Raw genomic sequence first — 26061 nt, 5'->3', positions numbered from 1 at the left:
ATGGCTTGGTCACTGTCTTCGGTCCATCCCCTCCAGGGTCCCTAGGGTTGGCCGCTGTCGGCAGACAGGCTACTGGGCTAGATGGACCTTTGGTCTGACCCAGTACAGCCATTGAAAGCTCAGGGCTCAGGGTTGGGGGTCTCAGTGGACCACCTTGATTTTCATGCACACCTGTTCCTGGGTGGCCAGGCTGGCAGCTCTCCTGCCCTAGACGGCCACTTTCCTGTGCCTAGTGTGGAGGTCGTGGACAAGGTCCACGATGTCCGCACTAGACCAGGCGGGTGCCCGCCTCTTGCGGTCCCGGGCAAGCTCCCGGGAGCCGCCAGCCTGGTCCCGGGAAGAGGGGGAGGGCTGGGGGGCATCGGGTGGCTGGTTCCCGAATGGGAACGTCAAAGGATTTGCGCAAGAAGCACTGATTTCAGACAGTAGAACGTCAGTGCTTTTGTGCAAAATCAAGCAGCCAGTGTAGACAGTTGGTAAGTTTTTGCGCAAAAGCATTTGCTTTTGCGGAAAAACTTGCCAGTCTAGAAGCAGCCACCCAGTATAGCCATTCTTATGTTCTTAATTAACTAATGTGTTAGCTAATCTATATTAATTAGCATGTATTAGCTGGTGTGTATTGACTAGTATATCAGCCGGCATGTATTACTGAATACATGTTTGCTGGCATGTATTAACACACATTAGCTGGTGTGCATAAACACTTTACCCAACATGCATTAACACTTGTTAGCTGTCGTGTGTTAACTAATACATTATTTGCCAGGTTTTAACTAACACATATTGGCTAACACATGTCAGCTGGCATGTATTTACTAACAGTGTAGCTGACATATATAAACCAACATGTTAAAATCCTAACCCCACTGAAGTCAACGGCAAACCTCACCTATACGTGTTAGATCCTGGATTTTAGCCCTAGTGTAGAGAAGGCAGCTGTAGCTTGAACAAGTTTGGGGGTAGAGCTACATGTAGGCTCCTTTCTAGGGTTGGCTCCAAGCAGTGTAATACATGTTAAAACACACCAGGGTGGGGAACCTTTTTTGGGTCAGACGTTACTGACCCACAGAAAAATCAGTTGGAGGCCACACATAAGTGAGAAGCAAAAACAAACAAACCAACCCTCACCTTCCCAACTGAGGAGATAGGCACTCTCCATATTGCCAAGCTGGGGGGGGGGGGGCCCTCTAGTAGACTTTGTATGCTCCAGCTCCATGGTGGGGCAGCAGGGTGACTGGAGTACCAGAAAATGCTCCCCAATGCAGGGGGGGCCCTGATCCTTTGAGGGCCAGATCCAGGCAAGCCGGGGGCCACCTCCAGCCAAGGGCCGGAGGTTCCCCACCCCTGGAATATACGCTGGCTTGTCTATACTCGGGGTTTTAACATGGATCCAAACGCCCCTTCCTAGTGAGGACAAGGCTCTAGGATAAGAGCTTTTAAAAACCCGAGACAATGGCCTATGTACAAGGGCAGAAGCATGGAAGTGGGCTGGGGTGGGGGGGTTGATCCTCAGGCCCCAAGTTCCAGCTTGGGCCATTGCTCAGCCGCTCCTGGCTCAGCACAGCTGGCAGGCCACCCGCCACCAGGACGGGCAAGATCTCGCCCTAGAACCCAGGGCAAGGTTTTGCTCCCCGTGGGCCACCAGGCCTGGAGGGGGGCCTGGCCGGCTCCCACTGGGGCGTTGCCACTTCCTGGGAAGTGTCCCCCTTTGGCTCAGCCCTGGGGCCACAAGGAAATCTGGAAATGGAGGAACTTGCTGGGGCGCAGAAATCTGAGCAGCTGCCACTTTCCCCTTGGCCAGGGAGAACTGGGGCCAGGGATTCACCCTCCCCCCCCCCCCCGGCTGCTTTTCTGTCCCTCCTGCGCCCCTCTTCTGCCTGTCCCTCCCTCTGGTCCGCCCTCCCTCGAGGCACAGGGCTCCCCCGACGGGCCTGCAGCCCGGGCTCGCTCTGCCTCCTCTCTCCCCTCGCTCCCGGCTGCCGGGAAGCGGCGCAGGCTGCGGGCCGCCGGCTGGCAGGGCCGGGAGCAGGGGGCGGACTCTGGGCTGGGCAGAGGGAGGGGAGAGGCAGGGGCTGTGCGCGGAGATTGGCGCTGGCAGCCGGGGGGAGGGCTAGCTGGGCGTAGAGCTGCGAGCCCTTGGCATGCAGGGCTTTGTTATCCCCCCTCCCCCCCGCCGCTCCCCCAGCCTCGGCCGCCGGGGCGCAGGGACGGATTATAACTCGGCTGCGGGGCGCGGGCTGCCCCCACCCGCCGGGGATCGGGCCCCTGCCGGGGCGGGGCTGCAGGGAGCGGAGGTAAGAATGTGGGGAGCCGGGTTCGCGCACGGAGGCTGCCCGGCTGGGGGGGGTCCGGAGTTATGCATCTGACTTGCGGGGTGGCGTGAAACTTCTCCCCAAGGCGGGGGGGGGGACCGAGCCGCTGGGGGGGGGGTGTCTGTTCTGCAAAGGGGGGTGCCCGCCTTGGCACTGCAAACTGGAGCCCTGCGTGTTGGGGGGAGTAATGGGGAGGGGTGTGTGTGTGGGGAGGGTATTGCATGGGGGGGGGGCATGGTTGCGACTCGCATCCTGTGGCCAAGAAGTCGTGTTTGGAAACCCGCGGCCGCAGCCAAAGCTCACACAGCTGGGAGGCTGGCGCCGAGCCTGCTCTGAGCACAGATCTTGGGGGGGTCCAGGGGGAGACTGAAGCTTCGGCCAATGGCCCAGAAATCTGCAGCCTGCCCCCTGCTGGAGCTGGCTTTTCGCCTTGAGCCGGGAGGGGGCGAGAGCAGGGACTGGGTCTGGGGGTGTGCGCTCGGGGTGCACCCCCTTTTCCTTCCATGCTAGGCAACTCCGAGCGTGGGGGGGGGCATGAACCCTGGGGTTCCACTGGAGTTTGCGAGCCGGGCACAAGGGCATGGCACTTTGCATCGTCAAAGACTAAGTGCCCAGTGCAGTAGGGGAAATTTTAGGAAATGGGGGTTTTATAGGGAACAGACTGCCCCCCCATCACAGACTGTCAGGGGGACCCCGCTTCACACGGGGCTGGCCCCCCAAATCTCTTCCCAGCAGGACAGAGCCGATAGAAATACAAGGAGCCCTCGTGAACTGGGGTGACTGCACGTTTCCCCGCCATCGTCACCCCCCACCCGTCACGAGCGGTGGCGAGCGGCGTGTGCAGAAGTCTGGCTGGCAGGCAGGGACGCTGGCTGGAAAGTTTGCCATTTATTTATTATTTTTATTCCCCTGGCGTCGCCGTTCAACACTGTGGCACAGGGGGCGAAAATAGCCGCTGGGGCTGGCACCTCTGCTCCTACATAGGGGTGGGGTGGGGGAGGACTGGGGGGGAGGAGAATTCAATCCCCCTCCTGTGTTGCAAGCACAAGTTTATTTTAATCTGGTGCCCTGGCTTGGACCAGCGCCCATTTGGGCAGCTTGGCATGCTTAGCTAGCGAGGCTGCTGTTGTGGACGGAGCGGTCTGGGTTCCCCCCTAAAACTAGGGATCCAACACCCCAGGGATTGCAGGGTGGCTGTTCTTGGAATGGAGGGGGCTCCGCGAAATCCTTTCAAGGTCTTGGAAGGCAAAATGCAGCCTGGGCTGAAATTCCTTTAGTGCCCTGGTCTCCTTGGTCTTGATCGGAGAGGGAGGGGGACCAGATGGTATTTTGGGGATCCTGAAATCAAAGGTGGAACTGCTTCCCCCTCCCCCGATTTCAGGATTATGGATTTGCTCCCAGATTACAACCCTACGGCACAATAAAATTCTCTCCACAGGCTCAGATTTAATTTCAGATCCTCTGAATGGTGTGTGTGGAAATACGTCCTGGAAAAACAAACACAGTCTCTTCTGTTTTTTTAACCCTTTCCAACCATCCTTTCCCTCCTGCCGGCTGCCACGCTAGCGTTCGCAGTGGGGCGTTGTTGGGGATGATACCTGTGACATTGCTAACGTGCCGGTGGGGCCTGAAAAGGAGATGGCTGTGTGCATGAAGGGCCCTGTTTGTTAAGTCAGAGGCGAGGGCTGGAATAGATCCTCGTTTCCTTAATAACTTGGCGGAGGCAGGCTGCAGTGTCAGATTCAGGAGCTGTTCTCTCAGGATAACGCCGTGCCTGGCACATCGAGGGGAGATTTCTTAGAACTGTGTTTGTACAGCGCCGTGTGCTTCCTGCCTCAGTTACCCCTATAGAAGAGGGATTGGTGCTAAGGAGAGTGAAAACTCCCATTGTGGGGCTGCTTCCAATAGGGCGGTTGAACTGAGTCAGTCTCCTTGAGCTCCTGAGTCCTGCGTGTCACACCCTCTTCTCTAGTCCTACGCATCATGCTACACCCTGGATTTGGCCCAGGTTTGGTCCATGAAGTGTAGACAAAAGCACCACGTAGGTTTCACTGTGATGTAGAAAGCTGTAATTATTGTTATTTGCTATTAGGATTGTGGTAGCATGTAAGGACCTGCAGGCACGGACCATGACTCTGTTGTGCCAGTACATTTGTATTGCTATTATGTGTATTATGGTATAACCTAGGCACCCCAGACAAGGACCAGGATTCCACTGTGCAAGGCGCTGCATGTTTTTATTGCTATTAGGTGCATTATGGTACTGTTCAGATCAGCCCAGACAAAGACAAGTTCTATCCCAGGGACCGTACAGACATTTGCTCGGCAGTGGGAAAGATGTGAAAAAAAGTTCACGAATTCCAAGTTTTGTAGATTTTAGAACCACCAATTAACAGCTCCTCCAATCAGCATGTGATTCAGAGATGACCAACTGCACCCCTTGCATGGCAAAAGGGAACCGCCTGAGAGCAAGGCTGGTGGCCAAAAACAATTTGTCCAAAGCCATTTGCTGACAAAGAATAACCCACGAACCCGAAGAGGGAAGAAATTCATGGCTAGAGCTGTGCAGGGGTGGGCATTCCCTTTTGCGAAGGTTGAAAGGGGGGTTTGTTCTGCATACGGATGAAAACTACCGTACACATCAAAATTCTCCACGAAGGAAAATTTTGAAAACAAAATTCCGTTTGGGCCAATAGAAATGTTCAGTTTTGATGTTTACTGTGGTGGATTCCGAACGGTAGAGGAGAGGACAAAATTTTAAAAAATGTGCAACACTATGTCATGACAAAACAAAAAGCTGAAAAGACATTTTGTCTCAATGTGTTAAAACCGGACATTTCAGCATTGTCAGAATTTGGCCTCCTGCCACTCCTGGTTTTGTTGTGAAGCAAAATTCCGGTGAAATTGACTTGATTTTTGTGATGTGTTTCCATTTTGATGGAACTCGTCTTCTGATGGAAAATAGCCCTGCTTTACTGACCAGCTTTGTTCATAACCAAACCAGGGGGTAGCATAGCTTTGTGGGTAGGCTGCTGGTCTGGGATTCAGGATGCTGGCGTTCTAGTTCTGGCTTTACTAGCAATCTGCTGGATCACCTTAGATAAGCAGCTTCTCTGTTTCTCCTTTTTCTCTTTATTTCTTCAGACTTTGAGCTCTTTGGGAGCAAAGACTGTTTGTGCAGCACCTGACACGCAGGGGCCATGTTTTCATTCTAGGCTTATATGCCCAGCCCTCTTGCATGTAGAAGCTCGTATTACTCTTCACAGTAAGTTAGAGCGACTCTAGCTCTGAAGTGTTTCATACTATTCCAACAGGAAGCGGGTTATGCTGTGCCTATGAATTGTATTACACGCATCCTGAATCCCATTAGTGTGTGGAGGTGTGAAATGTATTCTAGCAGACCCTGGAGACAGGAGCATTATGCCTTGCTATAGACTGGTGCAGAGACTGCCCTCTGATGGATGGAATGGGAATGGCTCATCTGCGTGTCATGGGCCCTGTACTGCTCACAGCAGGGCTACTATGGAGCATCAATGGGAGCTTAGCTTGAGTGTAAGGACCCTCTAGATCTTGATCAAGGAACAATTAAGAGAGTGAGGAGTAGGGAGGGGGAAATCTCCCCATTCTGTGGTGTCCCGAGCCTGTTTGTCAGAAGCTGGGAATGGGAGACAGGGGTTGGATCACTTGATGATTCCCTGCTCAGTTCATTCCCTCTGGGCATCTGACATTGGCCACTGTCAGAAGACAGGATACTGGGCTAGATGGGCCCTTGGTTTGTCCCAGTGTGGCTGTTCTTATGCTCAAAGCTGAGGCTGCTGCAAGTTTGTGGAGTTACCGTTGGCAGCGGGGTAAAAGAGTCTGGGAAATCGTGTGTGTGTGTGTGTGTGTGTGTGTGTGTGTGTGTGTGTGTGTGTGTGTGTGTGTGTGTGTGTGTGTGTGTGTGTGTGTGTGTGTGTGTGTCAGGTGGGGGAGGGTGGAGGAGAAAGCTGCTTCCTCCGGCCCACAGATTCCACCCTTTGCCCAGATGGATCCCAGCACAGACTTGCTGCGGGGTTGTGCCGTGGGGCCACGGATCCCTGACCAGTGAGATGACGACGTCCTGCTGTCCCGTAGGCATTCCCCCTCGCCGCCCCGTCCGGCCCTGTTGCTGAAGCGCTGGGAGGTGCAGCATGTGCGGGTGAGGCCTTGGCTTGGAAGGATGATGGGCGGCTGAGTGGTAGGGACGCAGCCCTGGATTCCAGCTTTCATTGTCTCTGTCTCTGCAGGGATCTCTGTCTCTCTCATTGGAAATTCAGGACGCGGAGGCTGCTCCTCCCCCATCCCCAACTTCCCTTTAATTATTATTAACAATAAAAGCGGGGAAGAGGCTCTGGAGAAGCAGGTGAGGCACTGGGATACTGAGGCTGCCTTTCCAACGCCTCTCCCAACCCAGTCTGGGGGCAAGGAGTCTTTCCCCTCCATCCCGCTAATATCGCAGCTCCTGATGTGTTAATGCCAGGGATGAGGAGCCTGAAATATCCCCCCACCCCCAAGGCTGTAAGGGGTTATGCCCAATGAGGGGGGTTGGCTGGGAGACCCCCTTAGACTCATTCTGTCTTGCCAGCCTCCTCTCCCTGCCAGGGGGGCTGCTCAGTCTCTTGATTGGCAATTAGAGCTACGGAAATCAGCTGTCATTAGATTAGAACAAGCTGTCTTACCAGCCCTGCCCCCCTCTCTGAAGTTGGGGTGGATGCCGGATTGGCAGCCCTGGGAACCCCCTCCCCAATTATGGACAGCCCAGGAAGTGTCCGTCTCCCACCCCCTTTGCCCTGCCCTGAAGGGACCCACTTTCTAGAGGGGAGTCAGGCTCTGTGACCCGTTCTGCCCTCGACCTTTCCCTAAGGCGACCGGTGAGCCCCAAACAGGGTGGCGTTGGTTGCCATCCGCGCTGCTCGTTAGGCCCTGGGACTGAGACCCAGCAAACTCGTTTCATGCAGCGAGGTGCAGAACAGCGCCCTCTCTTGGTGGTGACTGCATTGCCCATGCTCAGGCCAGTCAGGAGAGACCTTGGACAGGGTCTCTCTGCAGCGTCTGGGGCCCCTGCCCCCGCAGGATGGGATGACACAGTCCTGTGTGCATGCCTGACGGGGTGCACGTGTGCGGCAACTACCGATTCCCCCAGTGCTCTGATCCCGGGACTGCCTCTTCTCCAGGATCAGAAACAGCAACGCGGCCCCTCCTGCCCCATCCAAGCAGCGCAGGGCACCTTGTGCCACTGCTGTAGGCTGCATCCCAGATCCCTTTGTACACCCGACCGCTCCCCCGCCTATGACATCAACTCAGCCCTTCCTGCTCCAGCAAAGGGAATTCAGTTCTCCTGTGCAAATCACCACCCTTATGTGGTTCCCATTAGAAATGGTGTTTTTCTTCACATCCCGTCGGGCAGATCTGGGAGTGGGAAGGGGGAGACAATGGGGTGCAGCAAGTGAGGCTCTGGGCTTCTGGGTTCTGTTCTTGGTCATGGCCTGCTTTATAACCTCGGGCAAATCATGCCTCAGTTTCCCCACCTGTTCATGGAACATACCCGCCTGTGGCAAGCATTTTGAAATGGAAGGGTGAAAAATGCCCCGCCCATCCTCCCCCACTCAGACAGCTGTTAACATCCTGGGTATCTCAAGGGTTAAGCAGCAGCCGTGTTCCACCCCAGAAAGGGCTGCACATCAGCAAGAGAAGAATGGACTCTTGTGTACGTACCGTGAGCAATTTCTGAAACATGGCTTGTTGTACAGGTGGGGCCGTATGCTGCCCTGTCGCTGGGGCCATGGGTGCTGGTTTGTTTATGTAGGGGGTGCTTGGTTTTGGGTGCATCACAAGGGTCTTTCTCCTGGGGGAGGGGCAAGGCTTCAGGGTTTCTTGCAGTTTGCTTTAATGCAGCTGGTTCTGGTCACGGGCTATACTGGCTCAGATGGGTCCAAATGTACCCGGCAGTTCCCTGTGTGTGCTGGTTTGTTATGACAGGGTTGCTTGTGGGCTATCGGGCCGTGCATGCTTGTTTGTTATTGTAGGGTCTCTTATGAGTGCTGATTACCAGCATGCTGATAAGGCAGGTGTGTTGGGAGGCCACAAACCCAGTTCCTCGCTGCCCTGTGGAGGTAGGGTGTCTGTCTCCCTCCCTCCCCCTGAGATAACTGCAGCTTCTCGCCCAAGGAGGCCTGGGAGAAATCGATCCGGATCCTTTCACTTGCAGTCAGTTTGGTCCTTCCGCGTTCTGGTCCAGAACCGGGCCTGGCCTTTACTCCCCCAGGGTGTCCATTGCGGGGTCAAATCCTCTGCCACTTGGAGCTCAAGGATGGAAAGAGCCAAGCAGAGATTTCCATTCCCAGGAGATGCTGCTCTCTGTTCTGCCTCTGGAAAAGTCTGGGTCAGTTCTTCCTCCTGGAGCCCTGGCACAAGGTCTAGCATCTATTTTTATTTCTGATATACAGATAATATATTTCCCGTTGGCTGTTAATTATAGCAAACGTGTGTCAGGCTAGGAACTGATCACGCTGAAATGATTGCTCCGCTGTGGCTTTTGTTTACACGCTGGTTTGTTATGGTAGGGTTGCATGTGACCGTGGTGCTGCATGCCTGCAAATTTTAGCATAGGGTGACATTGATAATGCTGGTCTCTCTGTGCTGGTTTGTTTCCACGTGGTTGTCTGTGACACACCAGCTTTTATTAACTACTGTCCTTACCCGTCCTGTTGTGACGGTAGATGTACACCCAGGTTGGCCTGGCGCGGGGGGGAGATGGGGGCAAAAGCACACCTGGCCACCATCCCGCCCATGAAGGATCCGCTGCTGCTGTCACCGTGTCCCCGCTGCTCTGCCCACACCTCGCGTGCTGTGCACTCACACCCACTGGAGTCCGTCACCCAGCCTGCCCAGACCCACCAGCTGGACTCCGTTCCACAGTCGCTAACTTATTCCCTGTTTGGAGCCGTGTCTGGTACAATAAAGAAACCCTGTTACAGACACTGAAGCTGGGGTTCTGGGGTCCCTGGCGCTCTGCAGGCAGAGGTCTGTCCCAGTAGGATCAGCCCCAGGAGGGGGCGCTGCTCTTCTGTCCCAGCCAGGGCAAACCTGAGCCTGTGTTGTCCCTAGCTGCAGTGGAAAGTGTGGCTGGGGACCACCCTGCATTGTGGGGGGAATTGAAACCTGCCCTGCTCTGAGTGGGGCGTGTGCTGGGAGCTCCACTGTGGGAGCTGCCCTGCCCTGGGGAGGGGGGGAGGCAAGTGAGCTCAGGGGAGCTGTCCTGGCTGGGAGGGTCAGGCAGCTGCCCTGAGGTGGGGCAGGAAGGAGCTCTCCTGGCTGGGGGGCACTGTCCCATAGCTCCAGCGCAAGCTGCTCTCCCCTGCCAGCTCCAGCCCTGGGGAGGCTGGTAACCCACCTCCCTATCAGCGGGTGCCCACTCTAGCCCTGGGGAAGGTGGAGGTAGCTGCCCAGCTGCTCCTGGGGTGGGACTGGACCCCAGATTCTGGATGCTGACGCCTTAGCCATTAAGCCACTGGCGGATCCACCCCAGGCCCAGACTTCTCAAGTCTTCCAGCGTAACTTCAAATGTTCTCTGTGACAGATGACGTGACAGACACCTCTCCTTTTATAATAGTATAGATATAGGTTATTATTAATTTTATGAATTTATTTACTTATTCATTAGGCGTATTATGGTAGTGCCCATGAGCCCCGGTCACAGACCAGGATCCTATGGTGCTAGGCGCTGTACATTTATTTATTAGGAGCATTACGGTAGCACCCATGAGTGCTAATCCCATAGCACTAGGCACTGCACATTGTTTATAGGAGTATTATGGTAGCACCCATGAGCTCCAGTCTGAGATCAGGATCCTGTGGTGCTAGGTGCTGTACTTTATTAGGAGTATTACGGTAGCACCCATGAGCTCCAGTGTCGGATCAGGATCCCGTGGTGCTAGGCACTGTACTTTATTAGGAGTATTATGGTAGTGCCCATGAGCTCCAGGCTCGGATCAAAATCCCGTGGTGCTAGGCACTGTACTTTATTAGGAGTATTACGGTAGCACCCATGAGCTCCAGTGTCGGATCAGGATCCCGTGGTGCTAGGCACTCTGTACTTTATTAGGAGTATTACGGTAGCGCCCATGAGCTCCAGTGTCGGATCAGGATCCCGTGGTGCTAGGCACTCTGTACTTTATTAGGAGTATTACAGTAGCGCCCATGAGCTCCAGTGTCGGATCAGGATCCCGTGGTGCTAGGCACTGTACTTTATTAGGAGTATTACGGTAGCGCCCATGAGCTCCAGGCTCGGATCAAGATCCCGTGGCGCTCGGCATTGTACAAACACAGAACAAAGAGTTGGCCCTTGCTCCAGAACTCCCCCAGTTGAGTCACTGGGGCTCTGCATACCGGTTTGATTATGTTGGCTGGCTCCTTTGTTGTTGCAAGGTCTCTCTAGCGCAGGGATGGGGAACCTTTTTTGGGTCGGGAGCCACTGACCCACAGAAAAATCAGTCAGGGGCTGCACACACAAAATCCTCACTGACGTGGCGCCCGACTAAGAAGGAGAAAAACACTCCCCACATTCCCCTTCCAGAGTCTAGGGGGGGCCAGTGGAGTAAATTTTGTGTGCTTCTGTCCTGCGGTGGGGCAGTGAGGGGCTGGAATGCCAGCACAGGCTTCCTAATATGTGTGTGGGGGGGGGCCTGAGCCTCGGGGGCCGGATCCAGGCAAGCTGGGGGCCGCATTGGGCCCCCGGGCCTGAGGTTTCCCACCCCTGCTCTAGTGCTTTGCAGCACCTGCTGGCTTTGTTATTGTGGGGCCTCTTTCGAATGCTGGCTGGGGCAAGTGAGTTACTGATTGACCCTGCAGCTGGGAGAACTAATGGTGTCTGGGAAAGGCTGGCTTCCGTGCATTACTTTGCTGCGTCTTGTCCTGCAGCCAGCTGTTTGCTATTGTAGGGTCTTTGGTGAGCTCGGGGCAAACCCTGGCACTGGGAGGTTTGCCTCAAGAATGGCCTTTGGGGCTTGGCTCTGCGTTAGCATCTCAAGTCCCGTGACAAGCTCTTTGCCACTTCATCCCTGAGCTGGGGCAAGGGGTAGAGGACTGCAGGGCCCCTAGGAATGCAGGGGGAAATGGAGCAACGTTTGGGCTGTGGCCCAAAGTTAATGGCAAACACCGTGCACACCGCCGTGATAGGGTAGAGAATTCAAATGGATCTGAGGTTATGGGACCAGTTTGTTATTGTAGGGTCACTCGTGGGCGTTGGGGCTATGAAGCTGGTTTGTTATGGTAGGGCTGTTCATGGGCTGGGGGTGTTATGAGGTGGGTTTGTGATTGTGAGGTCACTGGCCAGCTAGGGGGCAGTGCGCGCTGCTTTGTCGTAGAAGGGTCGCTACTCCCGCCCCCCCCACTCCCTTCACAACAGTGTCCGCTGTTGCACGCCGTGCGAGAGGCACTGCCTATAAACCCCACTGCACTCGGCGCCACCTGCTGGCTGGGATGCTCTGACCAGCACCATTCTGGGTGGCAAGAAATAAAGGAGCAGAATTGTCTTGGCACGTTTACGCTTCCACAGGCACCAAGGTTGCCTCCGCTCAGCCCCCACCCCGCTCGCTTTGCTCCTTCTCTGATATTTACAAGCCTTTGAAAACAACCCAAAATTAAAATGAGTGGATTGATTACTTCCCCCAGCCCTGGTTACCTGCTGCAGCAGCTGGAATCGCTCCTGCTCATGCTGCCGCTTTGGCTTTTACAAACAGCGTATAAATAAAGATCTCTAGTCCGGAGCCACCAGCTCCGTGGGTTACAATTATGCTCCCCCTTCCAGCCTTATCAGGGTGACCTTTCGGGGAGATGGCAGGGTGCTAGATGCATTACAAATGTGCTCTCGAGCAGCGGCTTCTGCAGATGCGTAGGGGGGCTCCGGAGGAGGGCAACTTCACCCATTGATTTTTTTTTCCCTCCCCCTGTCCCCTGGGGTTTGCACTAGGAATGAATACAAATATTTCACATTGTAATGGGGCCGGCTAATCTCCACGCACGTTTATAGGGGAGGAATGGAACGGAGGAGCGGGCAGGGTGGCGGTAGGGGACAGGGGCTCATGAGGGACCCGAGTGCGGACATCCAGGAATGAGAGCTGCCCAGATGAATGGGTTTCTAGTGACTGCCCCCCTCGACCCTGCCAGGGACAACGGCACAAAGAGACCAAGAAAGTGTGGAGAGGAGGGAGAGAAATCCATACGGTAGATTCTGACTTCCAGGCTCCTTGCTCTACCCACTAGACCCCACTCTCCTGCCAAAGCCGGAGTGCTGGCTTCCTTCTCCCCGGCTAAGTGAGTCAGCGCTAGGAGCTGACTAGGTGGGCAGCCAAGCCCTGGTGCTGGCTGTCCCGCTCCGCTGTGCTTGCTGTGTTAGTGGAGGTCGTGGCTCCATCCGTGTGCCTGGCTTTTGTTCCCAGCTCTGGGAAGGGAGTGGGGTCTAAGGGTCAGAGTTGGTGGGGTGGGGGAGGGGATCAAGACTCCCAGGCCCTATTCCTATATATGGAAAGTAGGGATGCGAATGTTTAACCGATTAACTAGCAGCGGCTGGGGGGGGCCGCTCTAGTCCTGTGCAGGGGGACTCCCCTCTCCCGCTCATCCTCCCTTTAATGAATTAACTGGTTAACCAATTAAATGGGATTTTACAACCCTAATGGAAAGGGTTGTGGCTCGCTGACTAGAGAAGGGGACCATTACAAGCATGCGACCCTACAATAACAAACTGGCATGCACACGGCCTTCAGATGATAAAGGCCGGCTGCATTTACTGTAAAAACCCAACATCTGCTTTGCTTCTGTAATCAGTTTACGTGGGCATAACCTGCAAATAGTAGCCTGGCACGTACACAGCTCCACCATAACAACCAGGATGCGTGGGACTCTACGGTAACAAACCACTCTATGCACAGCAGAGCCCATGTGTGACCTTATAACAACACAGTACGGTGTGCACAGTCCTCCAGAACAGCTGTGCATGTGTGCAACCCTACAAGAACAAACCATTGTGTGTACAATCCTACTAAAACAATTGGACGAGCGGGGACCCAACAACAACCAACTCCTGTGAGCACGCAACTCAGACGTAACAAGGGGCGGGGACATGCGTGATTGTAACAAATCAATGTGCACAAACCTGCCGTTAACAGCTGGGGACATGGGCGACCCTCCAATAACAAACTGTTGTGTGTGCGCACAACTCTACCATAACAATGGGGTAGTTGGGCAAGCCTGCTGTAACAAGCCAATGTGCGTGACAGAAATAAGAGCGTTTGGTTCCCAGCTTCCCCATACAAAGCTGGGGATGGGGGCGGGGGATGAAATGTAACACTCGGATCACGCCAGGGACGGGATGTTTGTGTTAAAAGTCATGGGAAGAGCTGGGCTGACTACAGGAGAAGGGGAAAATCTTTCCCAATCTTAGCTTTCCCAGCCCCTGCTGTGTCCCCTCCCCCCTGAGAAATTCGTTTTCCAGGACGGTGGGAGTGTGACAAGAGGGTGCCCCGTTTCAGAAACCAAGGCCGGATGGCTTCCGTGGAGCAATGTTGATTCATAGCAGCCAGGGAATCCGGCCCCTGTTCCCTCTTGCCCCTTAGGGAATCATTTACACTAATGCAAATGCTGCCCAAGCAGAACAGACATGGATCCCCCGCCCCAGAAGGGAGGGAGGGGAAGGATGGGCCTTGGGCAATTGTGCAACCCTACAATAACAAACTGGCATGCACATGGCCTTCAGATAATAAGGGCCAGCTGCATTTACTGTAACAACCCAGCATCTGCTTCCCTTCTGTAACCAGCTTACATGAGCATAGTCCTGCAAATACAGATTGGACTTCCCTAGTCCAGGCACCCTTGGGACCTAGGCGGTCCCGAATGAGGGAATGTGCTGGACCAGGGAAGGTCCCCTGTCATCATCCCCCTCAGCCTGCCACCCTTCCTCGCGGCTGGGTGACACAGCTGCCCCAGCCCCACAGAGCTGCTGCCCCAGCCACAGTGCCGGCACAGCAGCATGCAGCCCTGGCCCTGCCGTCGTGGCACCCATCCCGTTGCTGGGCAGCACGTAGCCCTGACTGAGCGGCCCTGGTCCAAGCCGGGTTGCTGCAGCAGCACCCGCCCCGCTGCCGGCCAGCACGCAGCCCTGATCGAGCTGCCGGCCTGCTGCAGCTCCAGCTGGGTTGCCCCTGCCCCTGTCGGGTTTTCCCTGCTGGGCTGCCGAGCCCAGCTGCTGCAGCACTGCCCCCACAACCAGGCCAGAGTGCTACCACGGTCCTGCTACTGTGACCAGGCTGCTGAGAGGCTGTGGCCCCGCTACCAGCGTCTTTGCCGTGCACGGGGTTCTCAGCTGCTAGCCCTCCTGCCCCGGGGCTCTCTCCATCGGGAACATCCGTGGTCCTGCCGGACCATGGATGTTGCCGGACAAGAGAGTCCTGATTTTGGGAGGTGCAATCTATAGCAGGGTGGCACGTACGCAGCTCTACCATAACACCCAGGCTGCGTGTGACCCTACGATAACAGACCACTCTGTGCACAACAGAGCACATGTGATACCTTATCACAAACACTGTAATGTGCCCAGTCCCCCATAACAATTGGGCACCAGCAGAGATCAGGCCCGGGAGTTCCAGGGGGACTGGACGCTGGGGCCGTCAGGCTCTGAGGACCACTGCAGGATCAGGCCTTTACATTGAAATGTTCCCGATTAATAATAAGCTGTTAAAGATAAAGGCGCCATAAAAGCCAGCACAGTTGCCAGGTTGGAGTCTGTAGGTGGGTGACAGAAGATGGAGTCAGTGGAGGACGCCTGGGCAAGGCTTTGAATGAGGGAGCCAAACTTTGTTCCAGAGAAGAAAGATGAGGTCAGCAAACAGGCGAGCAGTTACCGCTCACGCAGTCCTGTCACTGGGCCTGCATCCCGCTCCGACCAACAATTATTCTTACGCCCACAAAGGAAATAGAGTATCGGGGGGGGGGGGAGGGAGCTCAGTCTCCTGACAACAGAGTGGACACCTGGGACCCCAATGGCCCCTTTGCCTGTTAATTGGAGCTCTCCTCTATTTTCACGAAACAACTCCTGTGATAAGCCACGTTAATTAACGTTACCCTGACCCGGTATCCTGTTCCCGTTTCTGCCACCTCCTGATGGTGTTGGCGCTTTACCTGAGATGTTATTTGAAATAGCATCTGTATGGGCTGTATGCAGCGTAGTGGGAACCGGGTGGGCCCCAGGGTATTAGCGGGACAAGGCGGGAGAGGGACCAGCTTCCAGTCCTGCCTCTTCTCCTCAAGACCCTGCCCCCTGCTTGCTCCTCTCCTCCCTCTCCCCCATTGCTTGCCCTTACCACTGGTAAAAAGCAGGAGGGCCATGGCCCACCAGAACCCCCCTGCTCTAGTGCCCCCGGGCCTATTAGCACCCTCCAGTCATCGGGGGAACAGAAAGGAGGGAGGTGGGGTTGTTGGAGGGTGGCTGTAAGAAGCCGCCAGTGTCTCTGCTCAGTCCACGCCTTTCTGTGCCTAGCAGAGCTCTGGATTTAAACTCCAGGCTGGTCCTTTGTCAGCGGACCAGCAGGTTTCCCTGGAGGCCGAGGGCTGAGAGGTCCGAGACGGCAGGGTGATCGCTCTGTGAGAAGTACTCACCCACCAGACACAGGGTGGCTTCTCCTCCTTGCAGGAGTTCCTTTGAGAGCGCAGGGATTGTCTGGGGCCCGCCATGTTGGGGTAGGCCTGGGTAGGTCCCATGGATTTTGACAGGTGTGTTGGGTGGGGAGCTGGTTGCTCTAACAGCGCAGCTATGGGTGCAGAGTTCGATCTGTCGTTCTGACAGGGTCTGGTGCCGCTTAGAGTTGACCTGTCCGGGGTCTGCAGGGAGCTGGGTTCTGAGGAGGAGGTTGGGACGTTGTAGGAGGGGGTTCGGGGAAGGTTGCTTTCAGGCTGGGGACCCCATCGAGGCTGGGTTGTAGTAATTGACAAGCGGGGCGGGGGTGTGATTGGAGGGCGGTTTATTTTTGTACAGAAGCAGGTTCTCTCTGGGTATTTGGGTGGTCCATTTCATGGGGTGATCTACTTCTGTGGTGGAGATGTAACCCACCCCTGTCTGGATGTGACGTCATGGCCTATCTCTTCCCAACTGAAATGGGTTCACTAAATGATATTTGCTTCCCCCTCCTCGTTCATCTGCGCTGGCCTCCTTCCCGTGCTATCAGTAGAGATAGTGGCTTAATCAAACATGTACATTCTTAAAAGCTCTCATTCAAAACCCTGCTGAGGCCAAAGCCCTGCTGAGGCCAGTTATAACCAAAACACGGCTCCGGCAGACCCTCAGGCCTAGGCCTTGTCTCCAGCTTCTCTTGAGCTTTCCCACACGCCCAGCCTCAGTTTCCCATAGTGTGTGAATGAGGCTCATCTCACCTCGGCCACATCTGAGGCATGTGGGGAGCTTGGGTGTTTGTTGGGGGAGGGAGAACCCTGGGGAGCTAAGGGGATTGAACCCAAGGGCAACCATTTGGATTGAAGCTGTCAGGCGTTGCCCTGTGGTCGGACATTCTGGCGGTTGTCCAGCCCTGGGCAGGCCGCGGTGGTTCCCTGCGGGCCCCGTGTCTGTAGCTATGGCTACACTGCAATCAGAAACAAGTCCCTGAGCCCCCTCGAAGGGGGAGGGTCTCATAGCCCAGGCTCCAAACATCTACACTATTATTATTGGCCCCACGAGCCTGAGTCAATTGATCTGGGCTCTGAGGCAGGCACCACGGGGCCTTTATTGCAGTGTGGTATCAAAACATGACTGGTGTGGAGAAAGTGGATAAGGAAAAGTGATTTACCTGTTCCCATAATGTAAGAATTAGGGGTCATCCAATGAAATTTATAGGTGGCAGGTTTAAAATAAACAGAACAGAGTATTTCTTCACACAGCGCACAGTCAACCTGTGGAACTCCTTGCCAGAGGATATTGTGAAGACCAGGACTTTAACTGGGTTCAAAAAAGAGCTAGATAAATTCAGGGAGGATAGGTTTATCAATGGCTATTAGCTAGGATGGGCAGGGATGTTGTCCCTAGCCTTTGTTTGTCAGAAGCTGTGCATGGGTGATATGTGAGGGATCAATTGATGATTCCCTGGTCTATTCATTCCCTCTGTGGCACCTGTCATTGGCCACTGTCGGCAGACAGGACACTGGGCTAGAAGGACCTTTAGTCTGACCCAGTATGGCCGTTCTTATGTTCTAGATGAACGTGGTGGGGTCAGGTCCTTGTTGCCAGAGTTGGCCCTGCTGGGAAAGCCACACGGGTGGCATTGGCTGCCCTTCGCACTGTGGCTGTGTCTAGACTACACAGTTCTTCTGGAAAAAGATATGCAAATTGCGAACCACAATTTGTGAATCTTTTTCCACTTCTTTTTTCGGAAGAGGCTTTTCCGACATTTGGCTCATCTGCACTGGGCCAAATGTCGGAAAAAAAACCCTTTTTGGAACATCTCTTCTTCCTTGTAAAATGAGGTTTACAGGGATGCCAAAAAACTGCATCTGTTCTTCCAAAAAAAAAAAAAAATCCACGTTCCTTGGACAAGGCAGTTGTACCCTGAGTGAGCAGGCCAACAAGCACTGTGGAGTTGTCGGCGTGGCGCTGAGCGCCGCACCCCGGCCTGCGGGTATTTTCTGGGCTTTGCTGATCTGGCACCTTGTGTGCCAGGGCAGCAAAATGCCCATGGCAGACAGGGTTGGCTGCATTTACAGCGGGGAAAGGACCTAGTCTTGGGCACGCAGGAGATCAGAGACGAGAACCCAGGAGTCCTGGTGGACACGTTCAGCTGCTTTAATCAGTAGACGCGCGCTCTCGTCCTAGAACTGTGAACTGAAACCCATGAATCCTGACTCCCAGCTCGACACATTAGCCACCATGCTGCTCCTGGGGACAACGTTAGAAGAACCCAGGAGTCCTGACTCCCAGCCCCCTGCCCTAACACACTAGATCCCCCTTTTCGCCCACAGCCTGCAGGAGAAGCCAGCAAGCCTGCCTGCAACACTAGAGAGCACAAGAGAGTGAAAGGGCGACTGTAGAAAACTTGGCCCTTGGTTTTCTGAGGGCTGGGTCAGAGAGACAGGCTGTGTCTAGACTGGCAAATTTTTCCGGAAAATCAGCCGCTTTTCCGGAAAAACTTGCCAGCTGTCTACACTGGCCGCTTGAATTTCCGGAAAAGCACTGACAACCTAATGTAAGATCATCAGTGCTTTTCCGGAAATACTGTGCTGCTTCTGTTCGGGCAAAAGTCTTTTTCCGAAAGACTTTTGCGCAAAAGGGCCAGTGTAGACAGCACAGTAGTGTTTTCCGCAAAAAAGCCCCGATCGCGAAAATGACGATTGGGGCTTTTTTGCGGAAAAGTGCGGCTAGATTGGCCATGGACGTTTTTCCGCAAAAAGTGCTTTTCCGGAAAAGCATCCTGCCAATCTAGACGCGCTTTTCCGAAAATGCTTTTAACGGAAAACTTTTCCATTAAAAGCATTTCCGGAAAATCATGCCAGTGTAGACGTAGCCACAGTGGCTCGAGGAGCCAGACAGGGGATGGGGGAAGAACCCCCTATCCTGCATGGAGGAAACCGGCCATGTAGGTAGAGTGTCTCTCCAGGCAGGCATCTGGGAGGCGGCACCGTGAGGGGGCTGATCAGAGCTCCTGCCCTTCTCAATCCCTTGAAGCCCGGAGACTCCAGCCCCCGTGCTGAGCCACATCCGTGATGGACTTAAGTCCTCCTGGGCCTGCTAGTGTTTCATGCCTTCTTTCCACTGCGATGAGTGCCCGGAGCAGGGGAATCAGGCTCCATCTGTTGCTGAGAAGGGAGACCAGGAAGGGGTGTCCCACTTATGGGGGATGGTGCCAAGACAGACTCCTCTGCTCCGAGGCCTTCATACGGCCAGCCCTGGGCTTGTGCACACATCTGGGGTCTGTTCCGGCTGCTGCTGCCGACTCTAACTGTGACCTTGGAGGAGTCGCTCAGTCTCTCCGGACCCCACCTGTGGGACAAGAGCTCTTCCTGTCTGTAGAGCCGGGACTCTTCAGAGCGGAGACTGGCTCTCGCTCTTTCTGCGTAGTGCCCAGCACGGGCCCTGATCTCAGTTACTCTGTGTCTGGCCAGTGCCTTGCACGACGGGCCCTGATCTCAGTTATACTGTGTTTTGGCAGCGCCCGGCACGACGGGCCATGATCTCGGTTACTCTGTGTTTTGGCAGTGCCCGGCACGACGGGCCATGATCTCGGTTACTCTGTGTTTTGGCAGTGCCCGGCACGATGGACCCTGATCTCGGTTACCCTGTGTTTGGGCAGTGCCCGGCACGACGGGCTGTGATCTCAGTTACTCTGTGTTTTGGCAGCGCCCGGCACGACAGGCCCTGATCTCGGTTACTCTGTGTCTGGGCAGCGCCTTGCACGACGGGCCCTGATCTCGGTTACTCTGTGTCTGGGCAGCGCCTTGCATGACAGGCCCTGATCTCGGTTACTCTGTGTTTTGGCAGCGCCCGGCACGACGGGCCCTGATCTCGGTTACTCTGTGTCTGGGCAGCGCCCGGCACGACGGGCCCTGATCTCGGTTACTCTGTGTTTTGGCAGCGCCCGGCACGACAGGCCCTGATCTCGGTTACTCTGTGTCTGGCCAGTGCCTTGCACGACAGGCCCTGATCTCGGTTACTCTGTGTCTGGGCAGCGCCTTGCACGACGGGCCCTGATCTCGGTTACTCTGTGTCTGGCCAGCGCCTTGCACGACGGGCCCTGACCTCGGTTACTCTGTGTTTTGGCAGCGCCCAGCACGACGGGCCCTGATCTCGGTCAGAATCTCTAATAAGAAACAAGAGCGATCTGTGGCCTTTCCTTTGTGGGCACTGGGCCAACGGCCTAAAGATCCCAGCGCTTTGGTCCCAAGAGCTGCCTGGCCCGCGCCCATTGTTTATGGCCATGGTGTCGTTAGTTTTGGCTCTGTCTCCTGCCAGCGATTACCTCATGCTAACTGCTCACTTTAATTAGGGCTGGGGAGCAGTTGCCAGGAGCCCCCGTGCCATCAATCCAGGGACTGTGCGAATAGAAGAGCTGCCGGAAATCCCCTCCCCCCACCCCAGCCTCCCTGGGCAGAGGGCAGTGGAAGGGGCAGGGGTATCTCTGGGAGGGGGACGTTTGCCCTTATAACAAACCACAGGATCCAAGCAAGCTGCAGCCAGCTTGCAGGAGTTGCAGAGCCCAAGGCCAGAGCTGCGGGGGAGCCAGGCGTCTGCTGGAATTGGATGCCTGCCCTTTCCCTCTGGTCCTCTCTCTGGGGGTGAAGGGTGCTGGGGAGCGGCTGATAAAATGGGTCGGAGCTGCCAATCTCAGAGCCACGGCGCTGCCCGAATCAGGATGTCTTGCACTGTTATTTGCTTCCTGCTATTGTCACAGACACAGTCCGGGTTCTCGCGTCCCTCCCTTCCCTCCTCAGAGCCGGGCCAGAGGCTAAGTAGAGGAGCTGCCAGTACCTGACATCTGCTGGGATGATTTAGAGCCGGGCCCGGGAGAGCGATCAGACACCGCTGCTCTGCAGCCTGAAGCAGGGGACTGAGCTGGCTCTCCCGTGCTGCACGATGCCCCCCCTCAACAGCGGGGCTGAGATCCCCAGAGACTCATCCCACTTGTTGGGCACGACAGCCGGTACAAAGGGCTAATTTAGCCCAATCTCACTTCTGCTGGCTTTCATCTTCCCTGTGTGTCCTAAAGAGATGTGCAGCGTTGCTGAGCGGCAGCATCCCGCCCCAGAAGTGGCTGCAATTCAGCGTTGGGCAAGGAGTCCCTCTGCACTCTCTCCATGTAGCTCTACTACACCGTTTCCATGTGCTGTTGTGCCCTACGCCGGAGTTTCCAACATTTCGGTGCTGGAATCAGCAGTCCCTGTTCAGCGTTGCTATGCGGGTGTTAGCCAGCTGCTGTGCTTCACACCAGAGGGGGCTGCATTTCTGTAGCATGGGAGGTGGTAACAGTCCGGGCTCCGTCAGGATGAAAAGAGCAGTATATAAACATTGACAGAGACCTGCTCCCCATTTGGCCACTGGAATCACCTTCTAGAATGCTGTGGTAATCTGGTTTGAGCATGTGCCTCGCCGCTGCCACCTAGTGAATGGAATCCAAACTGTTCAATCGTGTGTCATAAGCCCCGGACTGCTACTAGCCTATGGGTGAGTCTCCTTTGGCTCAGGTGACAGGAAGAGTTGAAAACCAGCCCTATGGGTCAGACAGCTGTAACTTACTGGATTTGTTCCTGCAGCTGCCTCCCAGCTTGGTTTCCACCTGCCCTCACTTAATGTCTCTGGGGAAGACTTGCAAAGGGGGACAGGACTTTCCCTTGATTCCAGACTGAGCTGGAAGTAGAGCCTTAAATCTAAAATGCCTCTCACTCCAGGAGCAGCTCTCAGCTGGCTGGGGCAGAGAGAGGGCCACATGGCAGCACATGGGGGGATTACGTCTGACTTAGCTACTCTGCTAGCTAGCGCCATGAAAGGCTGGCTCTGTATGACCATGCAAGGCCAGCTCCCTTGCCTCCTCGTCCGGCCCATTTCACACAAGTCTCCTATTGCTCCTAGGGAGATCAAGAGCCCAACTGCCCGGGGCAGCAGTCTGAGACCATCCACAAGTCCTGGCTCACAGCCTGTCTCCTCCCAGGCCTGCCGACGGGACGGGGGAAAGAGCAGTTCCCCAGGGCCTGGTGATTCAAAAGGATCTCGGGCTACTCATTGCCAGAGCACTGGGTGGCACTGAAGGGCTGGCTGGGGGAGTCTAGCCCCACAACCCAGACCTTATCCTTGTGGGAGCATGGAGCCACCCCCCCATCTTGCACAGGGGCATGGCAATTCTGTCAGCCCCGCCTGCACTCTGGCTCTAACCACTACTCCCCTCTCTCCCCAGAGTCAGGGATGGAACTCAGCCACCCTGCCCTAACCACTAGATCCCGCTGGAGATAGAACCCCAGGAGTCCTGACTCACAGCCATCCCCCACCTCTAACCACTGCACCCAGCACTTGGAAAGAGAGCCCAGGAGACTGACTCCCTGGCTCTAACCACTAGACCCTGCTCTTTTCCAGGGCCAGGAAACAGAATCCCACAATTCCAACTCTCAGTCCCGAACTCTTCCCATTGATCCATCCTGCCTCCCCCCAGCTGAGCCTGCTCTGATTTCCCCTCCCTGGGCAACTGCAGTAGGAACATCCCAGCAGCTGCCCCAGCTGACCTTTCTAACAAGTGGGGGGGGGGGCTGCCCTGGGGTGAGGCTGGTGCCGGTGGCTCAGTCTGTTTGAGAGACAGGGGCCGTGTAGTGGGGTTTGATTTCCCTCCAGGGAGTGGCGCACGTGGCTGGGTTTCCAGGCGGTTGGCTGTGCCAGTGGGGGGGAAAGGATGGGGGGGGGGGCCGCGGGGCTGGCGCTGCAGCGGAACAGCAGGTGTGCCACATTTAATAATTAAGACATTCAATGAAATCTATCGCCTGTAAAATGCAATCGACGTGCACAGCAGAATGCAAACAGCCCCGCGCACTTCCCTGGGGAGAGAGCCAGGCACCACACCCGTTAACCCTTTCCAGGGAAGTTACACAGAACCCGCCTGGCACGGATCCACCTACAGCCCGACCGGTGACCGGTCCCTTGGGAGTGAGCCCTGTAGCAGGCTGCCCCAGGACTCACGTTCCATGGGGACAGGAAGCTGAAACTGGTGTGAGGTACCAGTGATCCTTGTCTCTCCCCGGCTCCCTGCAGTGCTCTCAGCCCAGGCAGGCTCCTGGGGGACATGACGCTCCCGGGGTACCGGCAGCCTCCCAGCAGAGGCGGGTTTATTAGTCACCTGGCTACAGAACTGGGAAGTCCTTAGGTCAACAAAGAGAGGCGATGGTGCTCCATGAGCCAAACTGGCATGGATTCCATTTACCTTTGCCACCTGGCACCCTTGGTTTCGAGCACGGCCCTCAGCTCGGCTTCCCTGGGGAAATTCGCCTTCCTTTGGGCTGCCATTGGGGGGGCAGGTTCCAGGCATTAGCCCCTTTCGGATGCTCTGTTGGCCCCTTCAGTCTGCGCCTATAGAGAGGCCACTGTCCCCTTCCTTGCCTCCAGCTCTGCGCCAAGAGCACCGTTAACTCCTGGGTACCCGTAGGATACAAACGCAGTGTGTGGGGGGAAACTGAGGCACGCAAGGGCTTCAGAATATTAGGAACAATTCCCACTTCATCCTGGTGACTCACGAGATGTGCATTCGCAGGGCCAAATCGATGGGGCTCCTCTTAAAATAGCTCTGTGCATAGACGGGTCCCCTGGCATCCTCAGCGGGTGATGATATTAGGTGTATTACAGGAGCACCAAGATGGTGCAGCTGAGTTCAGGGTGCTGCATGGACCCAGAGTGGAAGGCGGTCCCTGGCCCAAAGAGGATCGGTTTAGATGCCTATGGGAGTTACGCACCTAAATACCTTTGACAATCTGGGCTTTATAGGCTAAATAAACAAAGGACGGGAAACTGAGGCACGGAGCAAGGAAAGTGGCTTATCCAAGGTCAGTAGGAATAAAACCCAGGTGTGCTGCCTCCCTAGCCACTAGGCAACATTGCTTCTCAGTGTGCAAAAATGTTGCCTCCCTGCCAAACCTAGCACAGTTTAACCCTTGAAAGCCTGTGGAAGTTAGCAGTGAGGAATCTCATTTCCTCTGCCTCCCTCCCTCCCCCTTTGGACAAGCAGATCTCAGGTGCTAGCAGACTCGCAGGCGACAGGGTTAAATCGTGGATGTCGGAGTGACTCAGAGCCCCAATCAAATCAAATTACCACCCAGCAACCCATTAATCTCCGTCACCTGTGGTTCATCTGCATTGGCTGCCGTGCCCAGAGGCAACAAATTAGAAGCTATTTATCAGTAAGCAGGATAACGGATTAATCAATATGGCATTTACGGCCCTGCTGGCTGCCGCAGGAAGAACCCATGAGGAAATGCAATTGTCCATCTGCGGCACAGCGGTAACGGGTCTGGGTTCGGCCAGGGCAGCTCCCCACGTGTGGCGGGCCCTGCCTCAGAGTGGCTGCTTAGTGGCTGGAGGGTGCCAGGGGAGTTGTGCTGTAGATCTGGGATCCTGTGATAAGAGGCATATTGGAGGTGGTGGTTGTTCCAAAGCTGGAAGTGTTGCTAGCTAAGTACCTGGGTTTTAGGGCTGGCCCTTGCCGATCTTGGGCAGGCCAAGACCCCTCTTTCTGCCTCAGTTTCCCCTCCCACCCATAGTCTGTCTTGTCTGTTTAATCAGTGGTTCCCAGCACGGTGCCCGCAGGCGCCATGGCGTCCGCCAGGGCATTTATGTGTGTCCACCTAGTGACCAGGGCCGGCCCGAGCCATTCTTGCACCCTGGGCCCTGGGTGCCTGGCGCATGCATGGCCCCGCCCCCAGGCGCCCGGCAGCCCTGAAAGTTTGGGGACCACTGGTTTAGATTGTTGGCACTTAAAGGCAGGGGGTGTGGCCCTTATTTGAAGACTGTAAAACTGAGGACTGAAGAGACCATGAGAACAGCACTCCCCTGCTGGCAGCCCTGCGAGGCATATCTAGTGAGCAAGCTGCCTCTTAGGGTGTTATCCTGCTGCCCATCCCCATAGTGTCTGGGCACCTACCACATAAAATCAGGAGCAATCTCAAAGGCCCTCAATGGACTTTGTGGAGTTTCTGGTCAGACTCTGGAGCCATCTGGTTTCCTTGGGGAGTTCGATTTAGATCTGGCTGCTCTCCACGGCGTGCGCATTGTTCCCAGGTCTGTCCTGAGCTCTGGGGCTTACCGTGTCCCAGAGCCGCTCAGCCCTCCCGGGGCGGGCGCAGATGGACATTTACTCTCTGAGCCGGCTGTGGCTGGACCATGTGGGAAGTGGCATGAAGCTGGTGCAGAGACTGGTAAAAAGCCGTGCACGGTGGCGTGCATCACAGGGGAGGCAGGCAGCTGGGCATCGTCTAGCTCAGGGTTACTCAACACGTGGCCCGTGGGCAGCATACGGCCCGCGGCCTGTTTGTGGCCCGTGGTGCAGTTTGGGTTTACACGGGGCTCAACATACGACCTGCGACTGGGATCCTTTGAACATGGCCTCCACTGGGAAAACTCCACAACGGCAAGTCAATATAATGGGCTTCTGCTCATATGCGTTTTAGTAGTTCAATTCCTGGACTGTCATTGCTCAGAAAAAGTGCTGTCATATGGGTGGAAATTGGGTCAATATTGCGTTTTATTAATATCAGCGGAACCGACTTAAATGGGGCCTGCACGTGGTATAATCTTTCCTTAATCTTTGTATTCATGCCCATCAGTGTGAAAGAAGCTATTTGCATGTATATGCAACCACGCGTAGGTTGCAGCCCTCGGCATGTGCTGGGAGTATCATTGTGACCCCCGGGGCTTCCAAAGTTGAGTATCCTGGTCTAGCTGCAGATACGTAGAGTTACGGGGACCCAGCCTGGAGGTGACAGAGGCCAGGAGGAAGGACGACTGGGCGGCGAAAGGAATAGCTGCAGGTAGGGGGATGTTACCAGGGCTTTCGGAACCCACAACAGGCACAACTTAACTGTTTGACTTCAGGCGGTGTCAGGAATCAATCAATAGGAAGACAGCAATTGCATCCGATAAAAGATTAATGCGCATAAGCGTGCTTTACAACTGTAGTTTAGTAGATTTAAGCACATGCAGGCACAAGCAATAGGCTTAGCACGTTCCAGATTA

The 26061-nt window shown here is 55.3% G+C and overlaps 1 protein-coding gene across 3 annotated transcripts in view; it reads left to right on the top strand.

Annotated features, from left to right (window-relative positions):
- The first annotated feature begins 2089 nt into the window (after positions 1-2089).
- Positions 2090-26061, top strand: part of SEMA6C (semaphorin 6C) — a 110209-nt gene continuing 86237 nt past the window's right edge. For 2 of the 3 annotated variants that reach the window (XM_075908167.2, XM_075908166.2), the window contains exon 1: positions 2090-2294. The gene's annotated coding sequence lies outside the window, so the exon portion shown is untranslated. The remainder of the gene's footprint in view (positions 2295-26061) is intronic. The other variant, XM_075908168.2, reaches the window with a different exon arrangement.

Source organism: Pelodiscus sinensis, chromosome 22 (assembly GCF_052426305.1).
Source record: "Pelodiscus sinensis isolate ZL-2025 chromosome 22, ASM5242630v1, whole genome shotgun sequence".
NCBI lineage: Eukaryota > Metazoa > Chordata > Testudines > Trionychidae > Pelodiscus > Pelodiscus sinensis.
This window is presented reverse-complemented; position numbering and strand designations above follow the sequence as displayed.